Raw genomic sequence first — 19,564 nt, forward strand, 5'->3', positions numbered from 1 at the left:
TTTTCCATTTCCTTATTTTGGAAATATTGTCTTTCAAGTCTGAAGTATTTTTTTTAATGAGTAATTATTTTGTCTATTTCCTTTGGCCTAATTTTCTTAATTTCTAGGATAGAGCCTTTTTAAAATATTTTATTTATTATTCTTATGTGTATGTGTGTATTGCCTGTATGTAGGTAAGTGCACCTGTGTCGTGCAATGCCTGCAGAGGACAGAAGAGGCTGTCAGATCCCCTGGAACTGGAGTTACGGATAGTTTTTAGCTGCCACGTGGGGGATTCGAACCTGGGTCTTTTGTAAGAACAACCAGCGTTCTTAACTGCTAAGCCATCTCTCCAGCTCTAATTATATTATTTTACTCATGAACATTTATAAAACACGAGGAGCTACTTCTGACCATAATTTTATTACATGAGGTTTACAGCCACAACTAAGTGAAAGCTTCCACTGCGATTTCTTACAGATGCACACATAAAATCTCTGGCAACAAACACTGTTTAAATGCAAAGACTTCTGAGTGGAGAAAGAATACCTCCCAACAAAAGTGATGTTCTTTCTCAGCCTATCAGAGCCTTCATCTCAGTGGTGTTTCATTTCAAAACTTCCAGAAAACCGGTGTAGAGTCAGAGAGAGAACCAAGAAAAACACTGAAGTAAATTTTTTAAAAAATTGTATGGGTTTGGACTACATGTTCAAACCAATTCATCTTTGCTAACCATGGTCACGATTTTGTTTACCTTCTTCCTGTCAACTTAAGTTTAAAACACAAAAACAACCAAATCAAGAAAGCTCCTATAGACTCAGCAGAGGTATATAACCATGATTAAAATTTAGTAAGACTGGGACTGTGGCAATAACTTAGTTGGTAAATTGCTTGCCATACAAGCATGAAGACTCTGAATTCAGATCCCTGGCACCCACATGAAAACCAGGCATGCATAGTGGTGTGTCTGTAACCCCACTACTCCAGATCCTTGGGGCTTGCTGGCCAGCTAGTCCAGCCAGATCAGTGAGCTCTCAAAAAATAAGGTAGAGAGAGATTAAGGAAGACACCTAACTTCAACCTCTAGCCTCCACATACAAACGCAAAATATGTGCATGTGCAACTGCATATGCTCATGCAGCACACGCACACACAAAAGACAGAACAACACTGCCTAGAATTTGATTTGTAATAGTAGAAATCAGGCTTTTCAAACAGTTAACTATTGTAACAGTAAAAACAAAGTTTCTTTCCAAGGCAAGTAATACTTAAAATATAATTCTATTTTTGCTTTGTATGAGAGTAGACTACAGTATTATATATTCCCTGATATATTATATATCAAACTCTGTGCCCAGGATAAGCTATGGCAGAATAAATAATTCCAAGATCAGGTAAGTTAGGGAAACTAAACATCACCTCTTCCCCCTAGACTGCCTACAAGCTCTGTGAAGTCCTTCACCCAAGAAACATTACATTTTACTTAGCCCAAAATGTCTCATTTATTTTCCTTAGGAAATGACCATTACATATGTATTAGTTATTTTTCTGTTACTGTGATAAAACACCATAACCAAGGCAATTTTTAGAAGGAAGAGCTTATTTGACTTATGATTCCAGAGAGGTGAGAGTCCATCATGGCAGGGAGGCATGGTGGCAGAAGGTGGCTGGAGCAGAAAGCTGAGCGATCACATCTTCAAGCAGGCACAGGAAGCAGAAAGTGACTGGAAATTTGGCAAGGCTTAAGAACTCTCAAAGCCAGCTTGCAGTGACATGCTTCCTCCAGGAAGGCTGCACCTCCTAAAACCTCCCAAAACGGCACCACAACTGGAGACCAAATGTCCAAATACTTGGAGCTGGATGGGGAATATTCTCATTCAAAGCACCACAACACAGTAAAAAACTAGTGGAAACTAGTGATTCAAACTTGATGGGAAATGCTCAGTAGACCATATTATTCACATGTTCTCTAATTAGCAATTTCTGAAGAGCACATACATGCAGTCTTTTTAGGATTACTCTTGCCTGCTATCCTTTCAGTGAGATTGGGTTTATGGCAAGGTCTGGCCAAGTATTATAATTGGGCACATCCTGTTAGCCAGAGGGAAAACCACACAGGGCAGAAACCCTGTCACCCTATGACAGATATGATATGGATAAGAAATCACTGCCAGAGTCTGCCACCCCTACCGCCCCCCCACCGCCCCAGACTCTGGGGATGTTGGCTGCTACTACAGAACCAGTCTCAACGGCATGACACATTGTAGAGGGATGTTCTTAAATAAACATGCATACTGACAGGAAGAGACAACAAAACCACATAGGGCTGGGGACATGGCTCAGAGGTTAAGAGCACTGGCTGCTCTTGCAGAGGATCTTAGTTTGGCTCTCAGCACCCACATGACAACTAACAACCATCCATCACTCCAGTTCCAGGAGCTCTGATGCCCTCTTCTGGCCTCTGCAGGCACTGCATGATACACATGCACTTACATAAATTCAGGCAAAACACTATATACATCAAATAAACATAAATAAAAATATTTAAACCATATGTATAGAGATATAAGGAGGAGAAGGGGATAGCAGAAGAAGCATGTATCGAGAATAACTCTTTAAGAGGCCCAGTTTGTTCTATAGAATTTGAAAATCAAGCAGTAAAGATGAGCAAGTTAAACAGGGTATTTGGTGACTAATTCAGACTGACCATGTTTTTAAAAAAGTTTTTCGGGGGAGAAAGAAGCAAATGGCAAAAGGGGTAGTAACATCACATACTAAGTGCCCATAATGCACCAGGCCCTGAGAAATGGTGTGTACAGATTGCCGACATTGTGATAGCAGCAAAACGATAATCGCTGGCCTCATCGCCCTTTCACATGAGAGGACCAAAGTGCTACTACATCATACTACATCATACTGGATTCCATAATTTGCCTAGTATCAAAACAAGTGGAAGTCATGTAAACACACTGCCTTCTTTCTACAACACTAGCAGTCTAAACTAGTAGAACTTTAATTATGATTTTTTTTTTTTAAGTTTTGAGTTTCATCACTCTGAGGCTTTTATAAGAATGTAAAAGCATGGCAGAATGAGAAGGAAGCAAGGTGGAGCCAAAGAGAAGGAAGGGCCTGAGCTCTGATGGAATAAGACCCTCTTAAAATCAACATACCACCCATTTGCAAGGGGTAAAGGCACTTCGCAAAACAAAGTTTATTTTTTCAAATTATAAAACACATTTATTAAAGGATACTAAAAAATACAGAAAAGCAGACATGAAAACAGAAATCACAAGTAATCCTCTCACCCCTTCCCCCAAAACTTAGCATCTGAAGTATTCCTTTATTTTTCTTTGTGCATTTTTCTACATGGCTTCGATCATACCATTTATATCACTTTATGTTCTGATTCTCCCTATGTTAAAAACCTTCCCATGTTTGTAAAAAGTTTTCTACAATATCATTGCTCTTATTAATGTAGTAATATTTACTTAACCAGGCATTAGACAAACTACTTTTATTAACTTATTTAATCCCAACAACCCTACCTGATCTATGTAATGGTTATCCCATCCTTCAGCTAAGGTAACTGAGGCACAGAAGGGTTAATGACTCACTCAGTGTCACAAAGTTGTATACATGGTGCAGCTGGGAATAAGACATAGCATGGCCCAGGGTCAATACTCTAAACCACCATACTATATTGTGTCTATAAAATTCTGTCCTCTAATTAACCACTATGAGTAATGAAGTTATTATCTAATATTTTAATTATGTTACTTATAGATATCTTTCATAAGCATCTGAAACACTATTTTGTATAAGCCACTTCAGAGAGCTAAACTCTTATGACCCCAACACATTGAATTTATTTTCAGCTGGCTCAGAACAGTGGTAGAAACATCTAAAATGCCTAGCATTTCATAAAGCAACTCATTGCTCCACCTGTCCATGGTATGACTTCCATGCTGCCTGGCCCTCACCTGTCCACACTGCTGCCATCTGCAGCAGACTCAGCGCCTTCTGTTTGCTTTCATTTCACACTGCACAGAGCCAACTAACACCCCGAGTCTGTTCCCTGCAATTCCCAACATATATAAGCAAATTCCACAAATTTTTATGTCTTTAGCTTTTAAGTACTAAGCTTATTTGTTCCTGGTTTTTTAAGCATGTGCCAATACAGCACATACAGAAGAGAGGTAAGATCTTGTAAGACTGAAGAAATAAGTACTCTATATCAATGGATGCCCTGAGGTGAAAATAATACAAAACAGAGTTTCATATTAAAGCTTCCCTAGAGAAAAATCACTGTGATTTCACTGCTCTGGGTTAGCAAATATGTCTTTTTATTGAGAGACCACAGTTTCAAAGTTAACATATTGTAAGCAAGAATTAAGTACTTCAGACAAACCACCAATGAACATGTAAGATTTAAAAAAAAAAAAAAAGCAAGATTCCACACAATAGTACCCAATGCATCTTATCAAACATCTAAAGTACAGATGTTCTGTTTAAAATTGTCAGAGCCCCAATTTTTATTCAAATCACAATTTTTATTCAAATCAAAGCCAGTATATTCTGTAGTAAGTGAAATTTGCAGTAAGGCATTACTGATAAGCCCAGTAAAATCATGCATCCATGGTCTGAGTGGACACAGCTTACTCCAAAAAATTCAACTCACACTGGTCCCCCAAACAAATATGAAAATATCGCTCTGACTGGAGAGAGATGCTGTGCCTTACAGCTCAAAAAAGGACTAGTGCTTACCAACTTCTAAAGGAGAACTAACATGGAAAAGAAAATAGGATCATTTGCCTACATATACTTTTTAAGATCATTGCAACAAAAGAAAACAAACCTGTAAAATACAGAGAAAAGCAGTCATTCCTACTTCTTGGTAATTCATTTAGAGGGACAATTTTGCTCAAGTGAAATGACAAGTTTCAAGATAGTTTGTTAACAACCTGCAGCTATTTTAAGGCAGGCCACAGCTGCATGAGGGCCTGTCACACAGCTTGCTCCCAATCTCTTGGCAGCTCTCCAACACATTCCAACCTTTTCTACCCAGCCTGGCTGGAATCACATCCCATTTATCTCTATAAAGACACATCAAGTAATGTGTTGCCACATTACAGAGTCAACCTGCCATTTTCCTCCATCAGGTCACTCTCAACAATGCCTGACTAGAAAAAAAAAAAATTCAGATCACTATGTGGATACAGCTTAAACTAAAAGATACAACTTACACTGTCCCACCCCACCCAACAACAAATATCAGAATATTGCTCAACCTGGGAAGAAACATCCTGCCTTAATGCTCAAAGGAAGGTTAAGTACTCGCCACCTGTAAGGAAGGAGAACTAACACAGAAAAGAAAAATGTCCAAATCTAAAAGAAAGACACCTGGACTGCAGATGCCAAACCCTAGTCAGGCAGCCACTGTCTGCACTTTTAAGACACATATTTAATTAGCTGTATTTTAAAAGATAATTCTAGTTTTTAATGAGAACAATTTGACATAACAATGTATCTTCTAAAAGTCAGAGTATCCTCTGATTGTTGATATTTGGCCCCCCCAAAAAAGTTCTCTTTAGAAACAAACTGGAATGGTTAGCCACATGCTGTTACATTCCATTCTGTCTAAAAAACCCACCTAATGAGCACATTTGAGCCTTCTGCTCTGCACAGCTGTACAACATTCCAGCAACCACTAGAGACTGATACACTCTTTACATTAAATATCTAGTTGTTTCAAAAGTAGAAAATATTGAGAGGTAGCTCTCAAGTACTGCCATTAAAGTCATATTTATTTCATGTGAACAAGTTTCCTTTAGCAAGGGGGTAACTCAACAGCAACATATACAACAATTAAGAATAATAAGTGCACACAAACACAAGAAAATATTCTACAACCAGAAAAATGCATATAAAATTCAAAATGTTGTATGATAGTCAAAAAACAATTTTCTTTTAAAATTAGGGGATAGAATTAGGGGATAAATTAGCCTGCTCTCTAAACTTTTCTCCTTCAAAAACCAAGTAAGACTTTTTTAAGAGTTAGAATGAGAGCTGGTATTCATGCTCTTAAGAAAACATACACTTCAAGAACAAAATTCAACTTTGCAAACAAATAATTTTATCAGGGAGACTCAGGAATTCCCTTAGTGGGTACTGATTTAAAAGGAAGCAAACAAACCAATCACAAAAACCTACCTTTAATTTTTTAAGTCCTTTTCAAAGCAAACCAGAATAGTTAACACAGTGTTGGGTTCCATGCACCCACTCTTTTCTTTTCCTTCCCAAATGTCTTTGCTCTACGACTGAGGCACTTTCTCAGCTCCACCCTGAAGATAAGCTGGGAATCTGAGGACAGCTGGCAGCACAGAGTCGTCAAGCACTGTGAGAAGGACCAGGCCCCTCTCAGAGACACCACCTGACTGATACCTCTGGCCACTATTTGCTTCCCAAAATAGTGACAGGTGCTTTCCTGCAGTCAGAAGTCTAACTAAGGCCACATTCCAGCTCCCTGCTCTCCTCCAACCTGGGTCACTGGGACCCTGTGGCACTGCCTGAGCTATCTGCCACCCTAGTGTCAGGACTCAACACTGCTGCTACCTGGAGATCAGGTTGAGGTCTCCACCCCAGCTTCAGCAGGACGGGCATAATGGCCTTCAAGCATTTCCCTTGATGGGTTTCTGCCATCTGCTTAAGAAAAGACTTCCCTTGGGTTGGGTGCTCCTGAAGAATCCCATATTTGAGTAAATGAAGTTCACCTAGTACTGCCCAGCTCCATCACCGTTCTAGTTCAGATGTCCCCTCTAAACAGGAAAGGAGCCCTTCAGTGTTCAAACCAGGAAAAACGCATTATTTGCCATATTCCCTGGAGGCCCATCATCCCAAACAAAACTAACAATACCCAAGCACCTAAGGAAACTGCTGGAAAGGGCTTGCTTTCTCTTTTATTTTCTTCCCCTGGCTAAAGCATTTACATATGCTCCTCAGAAAGAAGCCAGCCACTACACCATGGCAACAAAGGGCCAGTAAGTTATCTGCCACCCATCTAATGTCCTAGGGACCAAAGAACTAGTTTGTAAAATCAAATCTGTACATTGCTTTCCCATCTCAAAACAGGTTGTATATCTAAAGCTACAATTTCAAAGAATTTAACCAAAACAAAGACCCTCAGAAAGCCAAGTACTAATCTATACTTTCAACAGCTACAACCAAACTCAACTCGGAAAATATAATTCAATGAAAACCGGGACTCTAACAACCACATCCACCCCATTAGTAACCCGTTATGGAGTAGCTGTTTCAAAGTTTCTAAAACACAAAGACAAAAAAAAATCAGATGATGTCCAACGCATATGGTGATACCTCTCAAGGGAACTGATAAAACTCTGATGGGAATTCCTTTCAGAAACAAAACAGAAAGCATACATTACCTAATGAGGACTGAATTTCTGGTATTTTTCCCCTATAGAGAAATACCTATTACAAATAGATTTTGGATTCTGTTTCTTCACCGTCTTCCTTTCACACCACTCCGAAAACAGCCCAGAGTTTGAGACAGTATTCATGCAGCAGCTCTGACTCTGAACAGTACTCAGCTTTCATGTTTTGCATGCTACATGATAAACATCATCAAGTGATTTTACAGACTGCCAAACCTCTACATCTTCAGCCTAATATTGATGACTGATCTTTATTATGCATTGGTGCACTGAGAAGTATGCACAGAGGAAGAAACAGGATTAAGGGATAAACACCAAACTGCCTGATTCTAGAGTTGCATAAACCTGGTGATTTTCATTTTCATCTCTGTGTTCATCTTTATTTTCCACAGGATCTACAATATCTATTATTTTGGCAATAAAGTTTTTTTAAAAAAAAAAACAAAACATTTTTGAGCCACAGGAAGATTGCTTCAAGTTCAAGGGCAACTTGAACTACACAGTGAGTTCCACGACAGCCAAAGCTAACATAGCAAGACCCTATTCTCTAAATCACACACACACACACACACACACACACACACACACACACACACACACACACATCCCAGAGGTCAAGCTTCAGTGCCCTTCTCAGGAGTCATCCACCTTGTTTTTTGAGCAAAGTAGTTTCATTAGTTTAGAGCTTACCAATTAGGTTAGGCTGCCTGGCCAGCAAACAGCAGGTACCCTGTCTCTGCTTCCTCAGCAATGGCATAATGCATGCACTTTTTATGTGGGTTCAGATTCTCAAGCTATCTACTAGCTTTATATTTTGTATTTTTCTTACAATCACTTATATAAGTCCATGCATTTCTGAAACCATGTATTCTTTATAAACCATTTGGGACAAACTTGTACACCATGTCCATTAGCAAACACTGTCAAAAATTCAAGGTACTTAAAAGTGGTAAGAAAAAAAATGAGTGTTTAAAAAAATTATGTATATGTATGTGCATGTTTGTGTGTATGTACACATAAGTGGAGGTGTCCATGGAGGCCAGAGGTATTTGATCACCTAAAGATGGAATTACAGGCAGTTGTAAGCACCCAACATGGGGGATAGAAACTTATCTCGAGTCCTATGGAAGATCAGTATGTATTGTTAACAGCTGAGCCATCTTTCCAGCCTCCAAAATTTATATTCTAACACTATAATTCATTAGAAAAGCTTTCATATATTTCAAATTAAAAATGAAAAATAAAACATTTGAACATCAGAGACCAAAATAAGCTCTTTCCCCTTTAACAAAAGAAAAAAGAAAAAAGGGGGGAGGGTGTGGTGGCCCATGCCTTTAATCCCAGCACTGGGGAGGCAGAGGCGGGCAGATCTCTGTGAGTTCAAGGCCAGCCTGGTCTACATAGTGAGTTCCAGGACAGCTGGGGCTACAGGGAAACCCTGTCTCAAAAAGATCAAAAAAAGAAAAAGAAAAAGGGGGGAAAAAGTGCCCCTCCATGAATCTATCCTACCCTCCAGACTATACAGATGGTATAGAACATTCCAGAAAAAAATGTGCAGCCCTTTAATATTCAAACATGGTCTTAAAGCAAACACCTGAAAAAATTATCTCTGAAAAAGCCATCCAAGCAGATAGGAAGAAAAGAAAAACTTCTCCCAGAGTCAAAGGCTACAGCCAGTAGGGATGCACTGTCTCTGGACACTGTTTCTGTCAGGCTCCCTTGTGGCCCAGGTCTTACATCTTTTCCCACAGTCCAAGCAACTAAGGAAGTGACAAGGTCTAGCAAAAATGTGTATTTAAATGACGAGTGGGAAAATCTTTTAAAAATGATAGTATGTTTATCTTTTCATCATTGATACTACTTTTCCCTAAGTTCTGATAGAAAAAAAATTTAAACAGAGGGTAATATTAAGTTGAACTTATTGGTTTATTTCTTAGTTTTATTCATTTAAAATGTGGTTTGCCCAAAAATGAGGTTTGTGGGCCTGGAGGGGTAGGTGACTCGGTGGTTAACAACATGTACTGCTCTTACAGAGGATGCAGCACCCACATGGGGCAGCTCATAACCACCTGTAACTCCAGCTCCAAGAGGAGCTGATGCATCTAGCCTCTGTGGGCACTCATACCCTCCTGCACACATCCACACCTAAATACACAGACACACACAACTCACCTGCACATATTCACACCTAGACAGATAGACATGCACAAAATTAAAAATAAAAATAAATCATTAAAATAAGGTTTGCTTTCTTGGTAAAGTTTATTATTTGTTTCTAAGCTATATTTTATATAGTCTTAGATGATAAAACAGAAAGTACTATTCACTTCCAAAGATTAAGGGCAACTTTACTTATTGTGTGATTAATCTTTAAAGTATTATCTCTATAAAATTCCCCATCTATAAGATCCTAAAATAACATTTTGCCTCCCTTCATGTAAAGTAGGAAAGTATTACACACACACACACACACACACACACACACACACACACACACACCACATAATATATATGACATAAACAAAAAATAACATTGAAAAGAATTTTTCATACAAAAAAGGTTATCATTAAAATTAGTTCCTCTCAGCCTCGGTCTATAATATTCCCAAATGCTGAAAGAAATTTCACTGGAAAGAAATCTAAATCTGGAGTAATTCTTATTTTTAAATGTTCCCTTGGAGCCAAGTGTTGAGCTCAAGCCTGTAATCCCAGCACTGAGGAAGCAAAGCAAAAAGACTGCTACCAAGGTGAAGGGAGCCTGGTCTACATAACAGTGAGTTTCAGGTCAGCCAGTGAGATTTCATCTATATTTCTGACTAGTTCTGCTGCAGTTTTGAATCTGTACTGTTCCTCACAGACTCGTGTTTTGAACATTACTGAGTACTATTTTAGGAGATCTTGGAATAAGGGACCTCACTGAGGGAAGATCAGAGGTAGGTCCTCAGGGGAATGCTGCCCTTGATCTCTGCTTGTCACTCTGCTTCCTTTACATAAACTGAGCCTCTCTACTATACCTTCTCCAGCACAACAGAACAAATCTTCTGAAACTGAGCCAAAATAACTCTTTCTCCTTTAAGTTGCTTCTGCTACGGTGACAAAAATCTAACACAAATTCCAATGAAAAGCAATGGTCTAGTGCCTACAAAATTAACTCCAGAAGCAACATTTGGGCTTCCACACTGAAGAACACACATGCCAACAGAACCCCAAGCTTTCTCAGTGCCAAGTATGCACATTAGTGTTAAAGAACCCCAGTCTTCCCCGAGTTTCAAGCTGACTCATGCTATTGTGGAGAAGCAAGTTAGCATTCAGCACATCTCAATATGTAGACCTATACCCAACATACTGATTCACTCTGCTCTTTGTAAAGGGCAGAGGAGACAACAAGCATTTCAGTTTCCTTGCGGCCTCTTAATAACAGTACAATTAGGCAGATTTGTTTTTCTTTTCTTTTTCAAAATGAAGCATTGCAGAGTGTTGTGACCCATGTCTATAACCCCAGCAGTACGGAAGCAGAAGGATCAAGAGTTTGAGGAAAGCCTGGGCTACATGACAAGACTTCTATCTCTAAACAAAGAAAAAAAAATTTAATGGTCCTCACATTCATATATTACACTGTTGACTGTGTCCTCTTCTATGTGTGAACTATTTCGAAACTAAAAAAAAAAAAAAGAAAGAAAGAAAAAAATTAAGTCATAGGAATTTCCTTTCACACAAGAAAGGAAATTATCCATCAACCTACCATTCAAAGCAAACCATTCCATTTAATGCATTTCCTTCCGGCTTTTCACTTAATATAGCTGAGGTTATAACGTATTATACAGCTTTGCAAAGAGATATTTCCAATGAGCATCAGATGGTTAGTATTTTCCCGCTTCAGTAATATTCTTCCTAACCATTATTTTAAGCACTACACATTGAATTCCACCCTATTGCTGTGCCCTAACCTATTCATGCCCTATTAGAAACATTTTTCCTCACAATTGTAGTTACTTTTTAAAAAAATGTTATTTATTATTTTTAAAAAATATTTTATTATTTTTATTTTATGTATATGCATGCATTGCCTGCATGTAGGTAAGTGCGTCCATGTTGTGCAATGCCCACAGAGGTCAGAAGAAGCTGTCGGATCCCCTGGGACTGGAGTTACAGTTGTTAGCTGCCATGTGGACACTGGGATTCGAACCCGGGTTTTCTGCAAGAACAACCAGTGTTCTTAACCACTAGCCATCTCTCCAGCCCTGTAGTTACTTTTTTAAAAACACCTTCTTTAAAAATAAGTACCTTCTTTTAAAAAAACACCTTCTGCTCTACAATGCCAATATATACAAGTATGCAAACGTCACTGCACAGCCCACTAACTTTATACAATCAATGTGCTGATTAAAGAATAACCTGTCCTTATTTTCAATTGTTCCTTAGTTTAAAAAGCTACATGTGGAATCTCAGCATAAAAGGTATAAACAAGGATGTAGATCAGTTGATAGAGCGCTTGCTTAGCTCTAAATGATGGTTTGGTCCCCATCATTTAACACATGAACCACATGTGATGGTGCATGCCTATAAACCTCTACTTCTAGCACTGGAAGGTAGGGACAGGAAAATCAGAGGTTCAAGATCATCCTCAGATACATAGCAAGTTCTAGGCCAGTCTAGGATACATCAGACTCTGTCTCAAAAAAAGAAGAAGGTATAAAAATTGAAGGCTTCTGCTATATATAACTCAACCATTTTGTATTAAATTTGCATTAATAAAATACTTTCCTAACAGGTGATTCAGAACTCCCATCTCTCAGAAATCCAGAAAGCATGATCTATCTATTTAATTAGAAAATTTAATCTTTAATTTGCATATCACATACTGGCAAGTATGAACAATTTAATTATTGTCTTCCTTTATTTCTTCTTTTATGAACTGCTGCTATTTTTTACCCCTAGATACTAGGGTTTTAATATTTTCTTGCATAAAAACATACATGGGGCTGGGGAGACAGCTTAGTAAAATGCTTGCCATGCAAACCTGAGGATCTGAATTCAATCCCTAGAACCCACATTAAAAAATGCCAGGCATAGTGTATGCTTAGAATCACAGAGCTGGGGAAGTAGAGACAGATGGATCCCTGGGGCTGCCTGGTCAGCCAACCCTGCCTCCTTAGTAAATTCCAGGCCACTGAAAGAGCCATCTCAAAAAAAGTGTGGATGACACCTGAGGAACAGCACTCAAAGTTATCCTCTGACTTCCACATGCATGCACATACACAAACACACAAAATACATATATATTCATCAGGTTTGCCTTTCCTCTTATTTTGACATGACACATTTGGACCCGTTTTATATAGACTACACTTTGTGTTACTCAAACAACATATTGTTTGAGAATGTAACCTTTATGAGCAAATCAAGCAACTTATTTGACAGAAAGGATAAAACAGACAAATTAAGTAAAAATTCAACATTTAAAAGGTACTGTAATGGGTACTTATCTCAACAATCTTTAAGAGCCCTCTATGATAGGTACTGTTATTACCAGCACTTTATAGACAAAGATGCTGAAGCATAAGAGGTTCAAGCTGTTTTCCCACAGCCACTTAGTACTGAGAGCAGGCTCTACTAACCAGAGAGCCAAAAGTTCAGGACTTTGCCACCCAAAGGCCACCATCAACCTTGATCACTGTGACCTCTGTTTCCAACCCACTGAAGATTCTGCAATAACTTCAAACCCTACAAGCTCAAAGCAAAACTGACTTTATTTCCAACCAAACATCCACCAGAAAGAAAGAAAGAAAGAAAGAAAGAAAGAAAGAAAGAAAGAAAGAAAGAAAGAGGGAGGGGGAGGGAGGAAGGGAGGAAGGAATGAATGAATGATCTAAATTTTTTTTAAATTTAAGCCATGCATACTACCATCCTGGCAAAAGACTATATCCAAGAATTATTTATTAAACCAAATAATAATGCAAAGTAATCTCAGAGATGTTGAAAATGGAAAACATTAATAGTACAAATGCTTTCTGGGTAAAAAGAACTGTATAAAGAAATGTAATTATACTATTTTCACACACTAGAACCTAAACTGAGAAAAGGTTTGTTTCCAGCAAACTGTCACTACACCTTATGTTAATATACAAATTCCATAGGTAACAAAGCCTTCTAAAAAAATAGAAGTTAGAATAACTGTTTAGCAGCCTGTAAAAATGCTTATTTTTTTTTTTTTTTTTTTTAAGCATTATCAAAAGGAGTTTGTGGCTCATACAGATTAGGCATTCTCCAGGGGTGGGGGGTGGAGGGAACAAATGAATGCCTACTCTGTGCTTGGTACTCTGCACTGGTATCTCACTGGATGCAGAATTAATATTATTTATTATTTAGATCTTTCTGATGAAGAGTCTGCAGTCCTGAGAGCAGGCTGAGGCTCAGGGCAGCTACAACTCACTGTGACTGCATGCCTAAGAAGAGGATTTGGGCTTAGCTGTTTGACTTCCCAGCCATTGCTCTTTCCAAACTAAGAAACGTTTTCTGTAATAACAAGATCATTCTCAAAAATCTAAAAGGACAGAAATAGATCATGGCTCCGCTAAAATTACAAATTCATTTTTTAAAAAAACTATTAAACTTCTCTAAAAAAATACAAGCGAGGAGGTAAGTTTTGTGACACATCATCTACAAGGGGATAATGGGTAAAAAGTCCTACAAATCAACAAGAAAAAAAAAGTGTGCTAAAGACTGAAAAAGCATTTCACAAAAGACAGAGAACAATGGTTAATAACACAAATAGATAATCTCAACAGTCAGAAAAATTGCAATAAACACACAAGATAATTTTTCACAATTTATCATCTGGATTAAGATTTTTAGAGCTGATAAATGAACTACTGGTGAGATTCTAGAACAAATGCAACATTTACACACTATTTACTGGGAACAGATGGCACAGTCACTCTGGAAAAATAACTTGACATCATCTGTTAAGGTTAATGATGCTCACACCCTGTAATCCAGCAAAATTCATTCCTTAGACAATGTATGTATATCTCTACATGTATAACAGGAAACATGTACCAAAACCTGTCACATCTGCCCTTTCATAGCAGTAAAAAAAACAAACTGGGCCGGGTGTGGTGGCACACACCTTTAATCCCAGTACTTGGGAGGCAGAGGCAGGTGGATCTCTGTGAGTTCGAGGCCAGTCTGGTCTCCATAGTGAATCCAGGCTAGCTGGGGCTACAGGGAGACCTTGTCTCAAAAAGACAAAAAAAAAAACAAAACAAAAAAAAAACCAAGCTGGAATCAGTCCAAATCTCCACCTACAGAATGAATAAGCTGTGGTATTACATAATGTTACACAACAGTGAAAATGAGTGAACTATACAGTAAAACAGATGAATCTTGGATTAGATGTTAACTTAAAAATGCAAGTCAAGGGGCTGGAGAGATGGCTCAGCAGTTAAGAGAACCGATTGCTCTTACAGAGGACCTGGGTTTGTTTCCCAGCACCCACATGGTGGCTACGAACCGTCCTTAACTCCAGTTCCAGGGGAATCTGAAGCCCTCTTCTGACCTCCGCAGCATTGCACAACGGGTGCACTCACTTACATGCAGACAATACACCCATACACATAAAATAAAAATAATAAGTGAAATATTTTTTTAAAATGCAAGTTAGAAAAATAAAATTTTTGGCACAAAAAATGTACAAAAGATTTTTTTGAAAAAACATGCTAACCCAGACATATAGGTATCTAAAATTCAAGATGGCGTTAACTTCGGATGGGACACTGAGGAGCTCATGAGGCAGCAGAAGGTGGTATCTACTATTGAATAATAGTAATATAATTTGAAAAAAAAACACAACTCCAATAAAAGAATGGAGCCAGGGCAAGACCTGAGGGAGCAAAAGGATCCTAGGCATTCCCTTCTTGGGTCCCAGCTCTGTTGCCTCAAAGTTCCTTTTAGGTTCTTTTATTTTAAAGGTATTTTAGGAGAGAACTTAGAGGTATTTTAAGAGAGAACTTAAAACACTGAACAATCTAAATAATCAATAATATATAGGACTCTTCATATTTAGGATTAAGGAGGAGCTTTACAAAGTAGTTCTTATCAAATAATTTATAGTAAGTACAATACTTTCTTCTGCGCCTAGTGACAACACACACATAGATGCACACATACATAAACATACACACGCTCACACTGATACTTCAGCAAAAGAAGATAAAAGGAAGCTTTAAGTTTTTAAATTTATTAATACTTTGTGTGTATTTGATGTGTGAGGGGAGGTGTTTGCCATAGCATTCATTGTGGAGGCCAGAGGACAACATTGTGGAGTCATTTCTCTCCTTCCACCTTTACAAGGGTTCAGTAGATAGAACTCAGGTTGTCGGGCTTGTGTATTTACCCATTGAGCCACCTGGCTGGCTCAGGAAGCTTCTGAAAGAACAGAACCGTTTCTTAATTGGACATTCGCACATATCACTTATAAGTTTTATTAAAATGCAGAGGCTGACTGGGAAGGTCTGGAATGGACTTGAGAGGATACATTTTTAACAAGCTCCCAGGTGATTCTAAAGATGGTGGTCCATGAATGTCACTGTAATATCAAAATGCCTTCTCCAATGATACTTTAAAATATAAAACGTGTGCATCTAACTAGAAGTTGTACTCATTAAGTTAAAAAAAATTGATAATGTTATTCCTATACTGTAAGTTTGAATTTAACACAGCCATCACTAGAGAAATCAGAATATTAAACTAGGTCTTTGCAAAGAAAAGGTGCTTTGACAAAAAACATAGACTGAAAATTTACAAGAGAAATCCTCAGAGCTACCAAAGTTGACTTTCCTAGCTAAGACGTTGGCTCTTTCCTCATGAAAGGATGGTTTGCATCTACAACAGTCTAGTAGGAAGAACTCAGGGCCACAATAAAGAAATCCACAGGACATTAAAGTCCCAAAACAAGAAAGATGTTTGTCAGGGTTCAACATAATTAAAAAAGCGTCACATAAAAACTAATCAATTAATAAGGGTAACAAATTAGAGCGCAAGATTATCTCTAAAAGTGTGTGCTTTAGCCAGGGGGGCATAAGCCTGTAGTCCTAGAGGCTTATTCGAGAGGCTGAGGCAGGAAGATCACTTAAGTCCATGAGTTTAAGATCAGTGTGGGCAGCACAGCATGATTCTGTCTTGAAAATAAATAAACAGGGGGCTGGAGAGATGGCTCAGCGGTTAAGAGGACTGACTGCTCTTGCAGAGGACCTGAGCTTGATTCCCAGCACCCACATGGCGGCTACAAACTATCCTTAATTCCAGTTCCAGGGGATCCGAAGCCTTCTTCTGACCTCCACAGCATTGCACGACACAGGTGCACTCACACACATGCAGGCAATACACTCATACACATAAAATAAAAATAATAAAATATTGGAAAAAGAAAATAAACCAGTTAAGAAGAAAAGCTTAAAAATACATAAAAACTATATCAGGTGATTTCTCCTTATCATGTGTAGCTAAATTTGTTTAGTAGTAAAATCCTTTCACTTCAAAATAGTACTTCTGCACGGAAAGTCATGCTCTCATACACCAAGACAAAATAATCAAACCCTTCTAAGAAACTGCCCGTGCCAGGCCTCTGTTCAGGATGTGTCACAGTAGAAAATGGGGTCTTCTCACTTGCTCCTACAACACCCTGGAGAGATCCTCTCCACAGACCCTCTTCCAGTCATGGAAGATGACCAAGGGACAGGATAGATACAAGTTACAAAGAGCTTAACCCAACAGAGTCCTGCAGCTGATGTTTAAGTCAGAACAGCTAAACCTCCTGTGACATCAATGCAGGATATTTTTTACAACATAGTAAATCCATGCAAACAATACTCAAAAAATCTTTATGTGACATAGCTTTATAAGGCCAGCACAGAGAGAAGCCCAAATCCAAGAAGTTTCATTACTGACAGCCCTTTATTAAAGAAGCTCAAAATAATGCCCATACACTACACACTGTGCACTGACAGATTCATCAAAGACTAAAAAAATAAAAGTAAGCTCACCCTTGGCTTTGGAATGCTGACCTTCCCTTCTAGTTAACAGATTAAAATTTGCCCTTTCACGTCCACATTTTAGGACAACCTGGGGTACATTTGAAATACAGCCCACTTGTCATCCCACACAGAATAAATGAAATACATAAATGGCAGTAAGGGACATTTCCTGTATTCCAGCAGAGATTTAACACTGGGAATCATCTCCTCACCTGATACCAGCAGAGGCCTCACCTCCTGCCCAGTCACATTTATAAAAACATGCACACAAAATACATATAAACAACCATAAATGTAGTCCGTAACCATCATAATCCCATTAGTCATGCCTGAAGGCTTAACCTGACTACTTGAACCAACAAAAGTCTGGTTATGAAGTCAACCAATTCACCATTAATCACGGCATTTACCTAAAAACCCTTACTAGAAAATCCAAATAAATAGTTGTACTTGACATACAGAAAAAGCAAATGTTAAAGATTAAAAGAATCACATCAAGATTTGATAGCCATCAAGACTTCGTTTAAAACAATCAACCGAACACTAAATTTATCTATTTTTAATTGAATATTTCGAATCTCATAAAATATATCTTGGTATATTTTAATAAACGTTTTCAGGCGCTTGTGAACTGAAATATAGTAATCATTTATCTTCAAAAATGGTTTCCTATAGAAAAAATTTAATTTTCTTAGACTTGACCAAAGACAGACAAGGAATTATGTCACAGCTGTCTAATTAATAAACACCAACTTTTCACAAATGAAAGACTCAATGCCCAGCTGGGCTGTGGTCACGAATTATGGGTGATGCACAGAAAAGATGCGACTCCCACTCTGACTGCACCACAGTCTTCGCACATTACTGGGCCTCGTCCTTCTGCAGCCCCTCCCTCCAGCTCTGGTCCCAGGGTTAGAAGCTCAAGCTCCCGCCCGCATCCGCAGGCCAGCTCCTTTCGCCTGCATCCGTGCTGCAGGGCGCTCCTTCGTCCCCACAGCCAGCAGGCTAGGCAAGAGGGGTCGCCCAGAAAGCGACAGCTCTCCCCCCTCACACCTTGGCGATCAGGTCCTCCGGACGCCACATTCCGCCAAAGCAGCGGGGCACGGTAGGTAGAATCCGCTCCCGGCGCCGGCCAAGGGCAGCCCCGGGCCTGGGTGGGGCCGGGCGGGGGCCGCAGGCGCCGAGTGGCTGTGCCAAGCCCCGCCAGCGAGCGCCCGGGAGGCTGCGATACTGCTGCATTGTGCTGCATCACGGCGAGGGCACCGCGAGCCATCCATCTTGCCAAAAACGCACATCCCCGCCCAAAGAACCCCCCCCCCCCCCCGGAACCCTTTTTTTCCCCGGGGGGAAAAACCCCCCCCCCCCCGCGAATCCATTTTTCTCCTGGGCTGAAGCACTCCCACACGTCCCTCTCTTATCTGGTTTGGCTTGATTGGAAAAATAACGGAAGACGGTTTCTGTACAGAAGCACCCCTCCCCATCTGATGGCAGCACCTGGCACCTTTCCTGTCACAAAAACAAAGGGAAGGCTGCTCCCCCAAAGACCGGCGCCGGCGTGGCGAGAGGCTGGCTAGGGGCTCCCAGCCCACCTCCCCAGGAGGGCCCCGGGGGTGCCGGGCCTGAACAAACCTGTTGACAGGGTGTCAGAAGCGAAGGGCGCGCGGCGGCGACGCGGCTCTCCGGGGCGACTCCCCCGGCCTGAGCGAGGGGACAGGGCGGCGGGGGACAGGGAGAGGCGGGGACCGCGCTGGCGGGGACCGGGCGGCGGGGTAAGCGAGGGCGGCGGGCCGAGCTCAGCTGCAGCGGCGAAGCCCGGACCACGCCTGTCCACAGCCCGGCACCGTTACGCGCGCAGCCTGGCCGCGGGTCACCCCCGCTCCCCACGCGCCCGCCTGGAGAAGGGCACCCGAAAGACCCCCGCCCCGCACCCTCCAGGTCGCGACGTTCAGGAACGTGGCCCCAGCACCGCCCCACTGCAGAGCCCGCCGCGCCTCGCCCCGCGTCATCCCGGCACCGCCGCGCCCGGAGGGCCGCGCTCCCCGCAGCCGCCCCGCAGCCTCCCCACCCCCACGGCCTCGGGACGCAGGGCAGCGGCGGGCA

The 19,564-nt window shown here is 40.3% G+C and overlaps 1 protein-coding gene across 1 annotated transcript in view; it reads right to left on the bottom strand.

Annotated features, from left to right (window-relative positions):
- Window positions 1-19,564, bottom strand: part of Sptbn1 (spectrin beta, non-erythrocytic 1) — a 204,036-nt gene that overhangs the window by 184,071 nt on the left and 401 nt on the right. The gene's annotated exons all lie outside the window — the stretch shown is intronic.

This window comes from Nannospalax galili, unplaced genomic scaffold (assembly GCF_000622305.1).
Source record: "Nannospalax galili isolate Female #2095 unplaced genomic scaffold, S.galili_v1.0 scaffold286, whole genome shotgun sequence".
NCBI classification, from domain to species: Eukaryota; Metazoa; Chordata; class Mammalia; order Rodentia; family Spalacidae; genus Nannospalax; species Nannospalax galili.